The 13,291-nt window shown below is 48.6% G+C and overlaps 1 protein-coding gene across 1 annotated transcript in view; it reads right to left on the bottom strand.

The window, feature by feature from the left end:
• Positions 1-13,291, bottom strand: part of Taok3 (TAO kinase 3) — a 142,411-nt gene extending 129,120 nt beyond the window's left edge. The window contains exon 1 of the mRNA XM_051176516.1: positions 13,226-13,291. The gene's annotated coding sequence lies outside the window, so the exon portion shown is untranslated. The remainder of the gene's footprint in view (positions 1-13,225) is intronic.

The raw sequence follows: 13,291 nt of genomic DNA, 5'->3' as shown, positions 1-13,291 counted from the left end.
ACATGTAAAACCCTGACCTGGGCCCAGTGCTGGAAAGAAGTTTACAGACTGGGGTGGAAGTGTGACATAGAGAGGGGTTAGAACAAAAGACAGGAGATGGGCTTTCAGGCTCCAGGACCATCAGAATTGACAGTGAAGGCAGGAGCCCACTGAGGGTGGGATGGAGACGGCACTCAGTAAAATCCCGACCTGTGTCTTCACGTTAAATGAGACGAGGAGGATTGAAAGTGTCTGAGGCACACATCTGACAGGGTTGGTGTACAGGGCCTGTCTATTGACGGACTCCAGAAGCCAATGGTTACAACCACATGAGGCCGTGGGGCTGTGGATCATCACCTACGCCGGGGCTACGCCGGGGCACCACACCTCCTTTCCACACACACCTCTAACGCTCGCTCGCTAGGGGTTTAACATGATTTTCTCAGGGATGCGCATCAGCCCATGTTAGAGACGCCCCTTCCCTGACCTCACATGTTTGCTGAACATTGCACTGTTTTATTTTGGCCAAATACTCACTTCCCTTTGAACTGGGCTTGGGATCACAGGGTTTGAGAGAGAGTGCGGCTTTCGGGTCCACTATTAGCGTGATATTGGTCCTCCAGGGAGACAGCCAGTCACTGGGAGGAGGCGAGCAGCCCACAGCCGCGGGCCACAACATTTGAATCTGCTAACGCAGCACTGGGCAAATATGACGAGCAGCTCACGGTGTGACTTTGAAGTTGGCCTTTTTTTTTTTTTTTTTTTTTTTTGTTTTAAAAAATAAAGGTTGGTATAGTGATAGTGAGGTCTTGTTACACACGTGATAAAGTACTGCACTGAGTTCAAGACTGGGGATAATAAAGGCTGGGAAACTATCTCCCACAGAGGCTTGAGGACATGAACAATGTCAGGCTGCTCACAGATAGCCAAGGACTGCAGGCGCACTGACTGTCAATCAGTAAAATGCAGATGTCAGATGCCCAGTTGTACCTGGCCGGGAGACATTCTCAGCGTCAGAAATGAACAGGTCTTCAGATTACCACTACCAAGGATGAACAGTATATCTTGTGTTGAATAGCTTCTACAGTGTTTCTTTACATATCTGTTGGTAATTTCTAGAAAAGTATCACACAGAAAGCTGTCAATCAGCAGCAAAAGTTGTTCTACTTGTGGGGAGGGGGAACTGGAGATAGGGTCTGTGAAACAGCCCTGGTTGCCCTGGAACTCACTCGCTTTGAACTCACAAAGATCTGCCTGCCTCTTGCCTCCTGAGCATTGGGATTAAACGTGTGCGCTACCAAGTTGAGCTGCAAAAGTTCTTTTATGACATTAGAGTTCTCATTCCCCTTTATATATGACATGGCATTAAGCACAATGGTTAGGATGCCCAGGAAAACAATTTTAAAATATTTGCTGAGGGGATGGCTAGATGGATGAATGGGTAAAGATGCCCGCCGCCAAGCCAGAGGGCCTGAGTTCAGTCCCTGGACTGAACTTTCCATGGTGGAAGGTGAGAACCGAGTCCCCAGAGTTGTCTCTTTAACCTTCATGAGCCCATGTGCTCTCTGTACCCCCAATAAGTAATTACAGTTAAGAAAGCATTACAAAATATTGGGTATTTGGTACATGCACAAGTCCATTTCCATGTGACAGAATAAAGTATGAGCGTAAGACCACAAGAAACTGCTGGTGTCATTCACTTAAAGGACATACAGCAGTGTACAGTAATTGGCTTTTGAAAATCAAAACAAACACACGACCTGACCCCAGTTCATCTCTACCATGTAGTGACGTCCCTCATTTTCTCCCTGCACCCCTGTACTCACTGGCCCGTGTCCTGGCGTCCTGTCCAAATTCTTTACTTGATTATCTCAACCCATACATCCAAGCTCCTGCATCTTTTTCTGTGGTGTGAACGTGGGTATCACAGCAAATGTGACCACCTGCTTCTATGCAGCTTGTCATGTTCTCGTGGGAAAACACAGACGTGACCAGAGTACCACGTTCTAACCCTCACGCCATCCTCACCTGCCTCTTGGGGAACAGCAGCTGGCACACAGCAACCCTCCCTGTATTTGACAGGGGTGGACACCATGAAGAGATGGCCCTGCTGCACGGGCATGCTACCATATGGCTAAAAAACATGACAGGCATGAGGCAATGAGGACTGTCCTCCAATTCACAGAGGTGCACCTGCCTCCGCCTCCGAGTACCAGGACTGTCCTCCAATTCACAGAGATGCACCTGCCTCCGCCTCCGAGTACCAGGACTGTCCTCCAATTCACAGAGGTGCACCTGCCTCCGCCTCCGAGTACCAGGACTGTCCTCCAATTCACAGAGGTGCACCTGCCTCCGCCTCCGAGTACCAGGACTGTCCTCCAATTCACAGAGGTGCACCTGCCTCCGCCTCCGAGTACCAGGATTAAAGGCGTGCCCCACCACACCCGCTCACCGACAGTGTTGCAGTAACCACCTGCTCATGCTCTCCCCACCCCTACTCAGCACGGAAACCAATGGAAGAAAGAAATTTTCTGAGGCTTCCCTTAACTGCACAGTAAATCCTGACCAATTGATGGGGACGGGACTGACGTTGCCGTGAGGGCACGCCCTGGCTGTGTGGACCACAGCGCTCACTTTCCCACACTAAGAACCCAGCATTTCTTCCTCCCTTGCTCTTTCCAAGCCTGGAGCTGCTGTGTCTGGTCCCTTTTCATGCCCCACAATGTGCATCCTCAGAGCTGGGTCCTCCTCTTAATGCCCACTCACCCCTTCACCTTGTCCAGAGCACTTGGCGTTAATCTGATTTTCCAAGGTGTTAGCTGGTTGAGGATCACCGGTAAGCTTCCGAGGCTTAGTCAGCCCCTAGATATTAAGTAAAATGCTAAAAAAAAAAAAAAAAAAAAAAACACGTGGCAAGATCTTCTATTTGGAAGTAGTTTCTACTAAATGTTCGAATGGAAATATTTACATTGCAGGGTCAGATCAGGATACAAACTTGAAACTTAAAAATCAAATAGGCCAGCGAGATGGCTTAGCAGGTAAAGGGGCTTCCTGCCAAGTCCGAGAACCTGAGTTCAATCCCCAGGAAAATATGGTAGAAAGAGAGACCCAAATCCTGCAGGTTGTCCTCTGACCCACACATGTGTATTTGCCCTCAAAGAAACAGATATTTTTAAAATAATAAATAAGGGATGGAGAGTAATGGTTCTCAGCCTTCCTGCTGCTGTGACCCTTTAATATGGTTGTATAATATCATGTTGTGCTAACCCCCAACCATACATTTTTTTTTGTAACTACTTCTTAACTGTAATTTTGCTACTGTTATGAATCACAATGTAAATATCTGAAATGATGGCCCACAGGTTGAAAACCTCTTAGCTGGAGAGATGGTTTAGTGGTTTAGAGCACTGGCTTCTCTTCTAGAGGACCTGGGTTCAGCTCCCAGCACCCACATGGTAGACCACAACCATCCCTAACTCCAGTTTCAGGGATCGGATACCCTTAGACACTAGGCACACCATGTAGGCATGGACATGCACACAGGCAAAACACACATGCACACATACACACACATACATACATACACACTTAAATGAGTAAAGAGACTGAAGTGTAGCCTAAAAGGTAAGAACTAGTTATTAAATAATGTAGTCACTAATTGGGAATTGGCTACTTTGGACAGGTGCAACGATTTCCCTCTCTCAGTCAAGATGTTAGTGAGGTTAAAACAATGGAAAACTTGGATAATATAAAAAATGTAGAATGGGCAATCGTATGAGGACTGAAGGGTCGTGGTAGGGTTTGGGAAGAAGTGTGGCAGGAGCTGCTCTGGGCCAGATGAAGGCCAAGCAAAAAGCTGTCAGTCTACAGACAGGGCTATGCGGAACTATCAGACTCTGCCTTGCATTTTTGGTGGGGAGAGGAAAACAGGGGAGACACAGCCAGGAAGTGAGTGGATGATGAGTGCCTCTCTCAGGACACAGTGTAACAATGCTGTCCATCCTCCCTGCCTTGAAGAAAGGAGAGAAAGACCCCGTATTTCTGGAAACCAAGCTCTTAGAGGGTTAACTCATGTAGAATATCTCTTGTCTGGAAAGGAACCTATAATAATAATAATAATAATAATAATAGCAACGACAACAATAACGAGTATTATTATTGGTGGTGAGGGTGGTGTGTTGGGGTGGGGTTAGGAAGAGCAAAAGATGAAAGGGGTAGGGACACAGAGAGACCCTAAGGAGCTACCTCCAACATCTAAGACAATAAAGACTTAAAAAAAAAAAAACTAATTTGATTCTCTGTGCCACAATGAAGGCTTGGGAATGAGATAAAAGAGGCACATTTTATGGCAAAGAGATGAGCATTTGTTGTTGATATTTTAAGGTTTTAAAAAAAAAAGATACATGACATCAGCTATCCTAGTTACTACTTTAAATGTTATAAAGAAGTCTGGAGTGTTACATGCAGAATGCACCTGGGATAGGTATGATTTGTATCTTGTAATTACTTACAAATCTACCCCGCTGGTCAAAGCAAGGAGAATGGGTTGCTTTATGCCTGGTCTCGAGTCTGGGCTGCAGGGAGTAGAGGCAGATTCAAACACTTTCACATTGAGTCCCAGCTCCCTAAAATAAAAGTTATTTTGATGCCTGCTATACTGTAAAGATTACCATTCACCCTACTTACAGAAAACAAAACACTATCCTTCCTGGACACCTTTCAGGGAACGCAAAACATCGGCATCAAAGTGTTAAACTGGGGGTGGGGGGTTAGAAACTAAATTTTGTTTTGTGTTTTTGAAACAGGGCTTCTCTGTGTAACAGCTCTGGCTGTCCTGGGACTCCTCTGTAGACCAGGCTGGCCTGGAACCCACAGAGATCGTCCTGCCTCTGCCTCCTGAGGGCTGGGGTTAAGGTCGTGTAGCACCACCACCCAGGAGATTTTTAATCATCTAAAATACAAAGCCTGGACAATGACAAGAAACCCAGACTGGCTGGCCTACCTGTTGCTTGTGTGATTCTACCCCATGGCCATGCTTTGGGGAAGAAAATGCGTTTAAATGAGTAAGTGAAGGTCTGTTTCCCACTACCTACAGAAGATGGAAAGACAGACAGCTCACTCCGTCCTGGCGCCTGAGGCCAGTCGTGGGCCGCTCTCATTCTAACCCATCTACACCTGGAAACCACGGGCCACAGCTCCCTCGGCTCCTCTTCTTTTCGTCAGGCTAACCACCTCTCTCAGCCAGGACGACAAATGGCCTCTTCAGCCCTTACCCTGTGACCTGCTCACTGAGTCTACCCTTCCCATTGTCTTCCATCACTGCCTACCCATCTCTCTGCTTGGTCTACATCATGCTGAGGCATCACTGCGGACGGATGGATGGATGAACGGAGAGACCTTCCCCACCAGGATCACGCTTCCCAGATTTTAAGGCCACTGGCTCCAACCTGCTCATCTCCACACCCAGAAGGGTTCTTCACAGGTGACATCTTCTGGAACCTCTGGCCAGGCCCCCTCCTCACGGGCTCTAGTTCCTTCCTCCCCGGGGGCCCTTCGAGACCCCCTGCAAACACCCCGGGCGGCTGCCCCCCACACCTCCTTCCACGCAGGGGTCTGTGATGAGCAACTTCCCTTCTCTATACTCTCTCCTCTTCTCCCCTGAGCTGCTAACGCCCTCAACAAATCTGGTCCCAGCCGCTTTTCTTCTTCTTTTTTTATTGTGGCTGTCTTCAGTCCAGAACCTCGGTCCAAATTCTCATTCCCAGTCTTTCTTCCTTGAAGTCACTCCACAAACTAGCTGTGGAGAGCCCCTTCAAAGGCTCTGATTGCACAGGTCTCTTCTATTCAAATGGCTTAAATGGCTCCCCACTATCTCCGGTCCGGAGTTCAAACCTCTTGCTATGTGATTGAAAAGGCCTTTGATTTCCCACTGTCCCCAAGTTCCCCAGGCTTTGTTCGCACCCTCTGAACTCGGCTGAGCATGACGTCCTGCCACACCTGATGAAGCGTTGGCCAGCATTTGGGACTTTGTTCAAGTTCCATCTCCAATTGCGAAGTTGCCCCTGACAGCTTCCTGGTGGCACCTGGGCCTGCGCCTTTCCTTGAAATGATGTCAACTCTCCTTGGTTTCGTTAATTATGACTAGCAATAGGATGCTTAGTCGCGTCTTCTGCATGGTACCCTTGTGGTGGCAGACCTTGAGGCCACTCACTCAGAATCAAACCAGCACCGAACAGGGAGGTGGACAACTAACTGCCTATAACTCTAGCACCAGGGGATCTGATGCCTTTTTCTGACCTCTCTGTGTGTCCGAGCGTACAAGTCTCTTTTAAGACCAACAGTCTTAATATGTAATATTGACACATGGCTGAGTCTTGAAAACATCATACAAAGTAGAGGATACACATATAGTCTGATTACACACACAAAAAAAAAAAACCCCTGCAGAATCGAAGCCAGACATTGGTGGTGCACGCCTTTAATTCCAGCACTCGGGAGGCGGAGGCAGGTAGGTCTCTGTTAGTTTGAGACCAGCCTGGTCTACAGAGCTAGTTCCAGCCAGGACTATACAGAGAAACCCTGTCTCCAAAAAAAAAAAAAAAAAAAAAAAAAAAAAAGCAGAATCAGCTGTGACACAGAGAGTTAGTGCTGAAGCCACTGTAAATGCCTGCTGTCAGGGACATGGGGTCCTCAAGAGTCGAGATCAGTGAGTGGTTCTCAATCTGTGGGTCAAGACCCCTTTCAGGGGTCACCTAAGACCAATAGAAAACACAGATATTTACATTATGATTCATAACAGTAGCAAAATTATAGTTATGAAGTAGCAAGGAAAATACTGTTACGGTTGGGGGTCAGCACAGCGCGAGGGCGTGAATTAAAGGGCGACAGTATGACGAAGGCTGAGAACGGCTGGGTTAAGATCATGGTGGTGGCTGCCACAGCATCATGGATACACTACAAGCTTGAAATGTAAGCTTTAAGATGCCGAGTTTCACACTGGTAGATCATGTGTGTGGGCAGGGTGCTGTGTGTGTGCGTGTGTCTGTGTGTGTGTATGTGTACATGCCCATGTGTGCACATATGTATGTGCAAGTGTGTGTGTGTGTGTGTGTGTGTGTGTGTTGGGGGCTGGGGATTGAACCTAGGGCCTCATTTCAGGCAAGTGTTTTACTGATGAGCTGCATTGCCAGTCATCTTTTTTACTTTTAGACTCTCCCCAAGCTGCTTAGGCTGGCCTTTGTAGCCTCAACTTATGATCCTCCTGCCTCAGCCTCCCAAGTAGCCAGGGCTACAGGCCTGCACCATGAGGCTCAGTTTGGTGTAATTTTCTGCTTATCGGTTAAGGATAAGATAGAACTGCCCCAAATTAGAAAACTCTTCCAATCCCTTCCATAGTAACAGAATATTGACTGAATTTACATAGACACATGGAATAGATCTACTCTCTTCTTCCCCTTGGAATCAAAGGCAGACACACAGCATCAGGCTGAAAACAGTGGAAGATGCATGCTTGAAGCAGGGTCCTTGTGTTCAGTGCTCACATCGGTAGATCAACATCCCTACTGCAGAAGAGACAGAGACTTCTCACAGCACTTAGAACAGAACAGGGAGGATAACACCCAGCTTTCATCCCAGCACGCATGAGGCAGAGGCAGGAGGACCTCTGAGTTTGAGGCCAGCCTGGTCTATATAACAAGTTCCAGCATAGTCAGAGAGACACAGGGAGACCCTGTCTCAAAACAAAAGCCAAAAGCCTCATTGAAAAAGAGATGTATGACCCAGCTGTGCCTCTCCTGGGCATGCACCTGGAGGAGTCAGCAGCAGACACTGCAGACACCCACAGGCCATGCTTATTGCTGCTCTGTTCATAGCAGCCCAAGCCACGGGATTGGGCAGGTGCTAGCCCATGGGTACCATAACCAAGAATAAAACCCTGTCATCCGCATGACAGCGGATGGGATCGGAATCACCAGCAGCCAGACACGGGCAGACAAGTGTCACATGTGTTCTGGGCTGAAAGTTGCAGAGGGATCGCTAGGGAGTGGGAAGGGTGGGGGGACCGGAAGGGGGTGGGAGAGAGGGTAAGTGGGGGATGGGTACAGGCCTGCTAGACAATGTCACAGGGACAGCCATTCATTGGGATATATGATTGGTATGCACAGTGTCCATTAGTGAGGGTATGAGAGTGACTGAGAGAGAAGGGGACGGGGGGGGGGGGGGACGGGACGGGACACGCGCACACGCACGCACACACACACACACACACACACACACACGCGGACGGCGACACACTTTTTCATTTCCTTTTTGTTTTGATCAATTAAAAGCCATCTGGTGGCGGTGCCCTCCCTTAAACTCCCAGCTCTCAGGAGGCAGAGGCAGGAGGATGTCTGGGAGTCCAAGGACAGCCTGGCCAGCCTGACTCAAAACCAAAACCAAAAAACCCGATGGATGAAATCCTAGTGTCATGAGGAGGGAGAGGCAGGAGGATCGGGAGTTCAAGGTCAGCTCCGGTAACACAGGGAGTTCCCGGCCAGGCTGAGCCTCATGAAACCCTGGCTCAGCAGAAATAGGCAGGGGAGAGGTCAGACAGGAAAAAGTCAAACCCGACACTGGGTCTTGAAGCAAAAAAGGTAAAGTCTGAGTGGGTGGAGAAACCAAAGGCAGGGCTGGAGAGAGCCGGAACATTTGACTGCAGAAGAGCAGAAGGGGCCGCCCGCCCCAGGACGGAGGAAGTGAGGCTGGATAAACACTGGGGACAGATTAGGAGGGTGGGTGTGGAGGACAGCCAGTGGAAACTGGGAACCTCAGAGGCTCCTCATGCAGAGCGCTGTGCTGGGAGGGCCATCTGAAGAAGACCACAGCAGGGCGTGGTCCTGCATGCCTGCATCCCTAGCACCGAAGAGACTGAGGCAGGAAGATGGAGCGTTAGAGGCCAGCTCAGCCTACACACAGTGAGACCCTGTCTCAAACAACAAACCTACAGGAGTAAAAAGGCTGCTCGGATTGAGTTGGGGTAGGTGGGTGTGAGACCAGAGAGAGGCGACTGTGGTGACCTGTGAATGAGGCGTGATGCAAGGACAGCGCATCTTCACTGCGGTGCTGAGAATGTCCAGCGGTGGCTTGCAGACACAAGGAAGACACATAGAGGAATCCAGAAGCAGGAGACAAGAGGGCCATGCTTCAGATGGACACCTAGACTTCCGAGTGTCAGGACCACACCCACAGAGGCCGCGTAGCCCCCAGCACGGGGATAATTTCTTGGTTTAGTCAACTGACTGCTGGTGTCTTCAACTTTCGTATCTGCTCTGCCACCATCCCATGAAAACACACCAAAGTTTACCGACTCCTTACAGAGACAGACGGTACAAAACAAAACAACAAAAGCAGCAGCAACAACAACAACAAATCTTCATTATCTTCTGGCTCTGCTAAAGAAAAACCCAAGAATTCTTTATCGGTTGACATAACGTGCTGAAATACAGCCTCGACCTAAAGTAGCCATACAGGAGAAAACACCAGCACACACGCCGTCTAGAGCAAATGAGTGAAACGAGCCAAGCTTCTGGGCTGGGGAGCTGGCTCAGCACGTGGGCTAGGACTGGGAGCCCAGGACCACGTGAAAGCTGAGCATGGTAATGCTGCTAACCCTCCCGCTGATGAGAGACAGGGGCCCCACATGGGCATGCATGGTGAGTGCACCCACATACACACGTGCACATGCATACACACGCACCAATAAATATTTGAAAATAAACCCACACTTTGTTTGCCACGTCGCTTTCCCGAGTTCTTCTGAGTTCTATCGAAAGGAGAGGAAAATTTCAAGGGGGAGGCAAAGGAAAAAAACGGCGCTAAAGCTGAACTGAGTGGACCGAACAATCGTTTTGACTGATAGTTACTGGGTCTACGGCCAACGCTGCTTCCTCCTCTCTTCCTCCTACCCTCTTGGCCTGGGTAGCATGGAACAAGGTGAGAACACGGAATGAGACCAGCAGGTGCCATCTGCACATCCGCAACACTGGTCAAATGTTCAGGTTTTCTCGTGACACTGTGTGGCCCTACGCAGATCTGCACACTAGTTTTCTCCCCGACCATTTTCTGGTTAAGCTGTGAACGGGAGCTGGATTACTCCAAAGCGGCTAGAACAAACATAGCCACCAGACATCAGTCGTGGGCTCTTCTCCTGATGCATGGTCAACTCTGGCTTTGTAGACAATATGTCACTCAATCCCACCCTGATCTCGGGAAGTAGGGGCTCCGGCCAATGCCTGCTTTTCAGTTTGACACATGGAGGCTTTTAGGAGGCTAGCAAGCGTGTGAGGTGATGGAATGAGGATGGCAGACACGTTTCCGTGCCAACCCCAAGTGTAAGTGACTAAAACCAAAGTAACGCAACGAGGCTGACCATGAGCCACAGTGCAGGGGTTGGAGCATGCTGTTGACAGGTTCTCTGACTCCCTGAACTCTGCCTGAGGGTGGGTGGAACCCTGCTGGAGTTGAAGTCTCACAGTCACCTTTTGGCAGGACATCACATCAAGGTCAGATGGTGCTATGGGCCTGTGAAGAACTAACGAGGGCTGGCAGATGACATCAAAATGCTTCAAAAGTGTTTGCCAAGACTGTCCAGTCAAAGGACAATCTGTGGGACAACAACTGCAGTTTACCTTAGAAAGAAACTTCTCAGTACCGTGTGTGTGTGTGTGTGTGTGTGTGTGTGTGTGTGTGTGTGTGTGTGCTTGTGCGCGCGCACGCTCTCAACCATATAGACATATATATGTTGATTATATGTATGTGTGTACACACACACACACACCACACACTCCTAAGATACTTCTAAAAATAACTTGCCTCTGCAGTTCTCAAGTTTCTGGGCCCAGATGTCGTGTTTCCTCTGAAGGCTTCCTTTTTATGTTGCCACCAGGGCTGAACCAGAACAATCTAGAACTTCAGGCTCCTTCACGGGAGCTTCTGATTCTTATTTAACATTTTATATGATGGTCCCAGCGTGTTGGGATGTTCTCACACTCTGACTCTGCAATAATTTAAAACAGGAAACACAGCGCTCTCTCTACGAAACTCTGCCCCCTAACCCTCCTTCTACTAACATGTGGCCTTGCACAAAAGGGGTCCGTGGGATCTTTGCAGGCCAGAGATAAGACTATGACCACGGAAGCTAGAGAGAAGGGTCAGCACACGTGTCAACTTACTCTGGAGAGTGAGCCTTGTCATCTGGGTGGAGCCGGCACGCTGCTGGGGTTGGTTAAATCAACGGGCACAGGCGGATAGGGTATAGCAAGTGACTTCCACCTTCCCTAATGCCATAAGATCTGAAATAATCTGCCAGGGTGAGGCCCCGCCCTCTTCCTCTCCCCACTCCCAGCTCTGACCTGGAGCTGGACTATGAATCTACATTCAGCCCATCCTGGAGGTTCTGAGAAGCTGCAATTTATGTCACACACTCGCACACACACACACACTCTCTCTCTCTCTCTCACACACACACACACACACACACACACACACACACACACACACACACACGATTTGGCATCATATTTCAAAGACTACCTGAAATTTTTAATTTCCTCTTTCCTTTGGATAGACCCTTCCCCCGCTGCCATGAGCAGTATCCACTACACACATTCTTGAACAAACAATGCCTCCTATGCAAAACAGCAAGAATCAATTTACACAGGAGACATGGAGGATGCTAGAGTTTGTCCAGGGCTGCATGGTAGCCCACACATTTCTCTCAGCCTTTGCTCTGATTGCCTAGCACATTTATTAAAAGAAACTGAAGACTCGTGGACAGGCTCTCCGTGCAGAGTGCTCTAGACTAACTTTAACATACAAAGTGACTGACTGTCAATTCAAAGTTGCCTCCTTGCTGACATCATGACTTTATTTTAGTGACTAGAGCTGTCCCAGAAATTAATGACCTCAACGCTAAGGTATTTTCCTTTCTACTTTAGTAACTAACCCTAGTCACTAAAATGATTTCAAAAAATTGCAAAACCAAGTAAATGTGGCCAAACTCTTTGATCTTTTTGTGTCCACATTTGGAATTATACATGAGAAACAGCTTCCCTTTCTGCCTTATTTTCCCTTCCTTTAAAATAAGAAAAATAGGAAGTGATATTTTGAAGGTCTGGATGGACAGACACCGTGCCATTTTGAGTAATTTACTCTTGAAATGTTATTTTAGTGCTGGGGCATTCCTTAGGGTAGGCGTCAATCCACCTTTAAAAAGGTGACCTTTAGCATATTTTTCATGTTTTCTTCATGGGCTTCTCTGCTAAGATTATGACATCTTGTTGGAAGCCTGGCCTTCTACTTGCTGATCCAGAAGAAAGAGGGAAAACTAAAAATTCTAGGTTTTCAAAAAAACAGACACCAAAGCTCAACCATGTCAAACTACTAATTACACATAGCCTGCAGGTCAGCTTTACTGTTCTCGGCTGGACTTTGAGCAAAGGTCCTAAGTCCTTGTGTGAAATTCAACAGGAAGTTTAAACAGCTCCCGAGTGTGAACGCTGTGTCGACATGAGGCCCTTTATAATCAGACAGTCCATATAAGATTAAAAACCAAGAACGCTTACTCGCAATGAATTGTCCGAAGTGCAGGCCCCTCAGTGTCCAAGCCGACAAGACGGATCGGTTAAGATCACCTCAGCAGTCAATAAGCCTGCGGGGTGAATTTCTTTGAAAGATTGACTCTGGCTCACAGGAAAAGATAAACCTGAGATCAACTTCAGTGACAAGGACACCCCTAGGCTGTCAAGCGCCTTCATCCTGAGATAGGAAGCTCTTCACAGACACTCCAGTGAGACTTAAGCAGCACTTCCTGGTCAGACCGGGAGCCTCAAGAGCACTCCACGGGGCTTTGCACTTTTGACATTCAGGGAAGGAATGTTCTAAGACACGTTTCTAGCCGTCCCCCACTCCTCCACTCGGCCAGCACCTCCCCACCCCTGCAGCCCCAGTTCCCACCAAAGAGAACAGGCAGGTGCGAGCTAAACAAACACCACGTAAAAATGCCTAACATTTGGGCAATGCCTGCTGCTGCAGTAACACGGAAACACCAGGCCAGACCAGGGTACGCACAGGCCTCCACACCGACATCGGCATAGGTAGCATAGGGCTGTGTTGCGTCCCTCATCCCTTTGCTTGGGTGCTCCCTCCACGGGCTTTCACGGGACACACCCTGTCAGAAGGCAGGGAGACCATGACAGGAGGCACTCACCCGGGTGGGCTCCTTGAGGATGTAGACCGGTCACGGCGCCTTCACATTTTACTCTTCAAATCTACA

This window comes from Phodopus roborovskii, unplaced genomic scaffold (genome assembly GCF_943737965.1).
Source record: "Phodopus roborovskii unplaced genomic scaffold, PHOROB, whole genome shotgun sequence".
Classification (NCBI taxonomy): Eukaryota; Metazoa; Chordata; class Mammalia; order Rodentia; family Cricetidae; genus Phodopus; species Phodopus roborovskii.
Note: the sequence above shows the minus strand (reverse complement) of the source record. Positions and strands in the feature narration are given on the sequence as shown.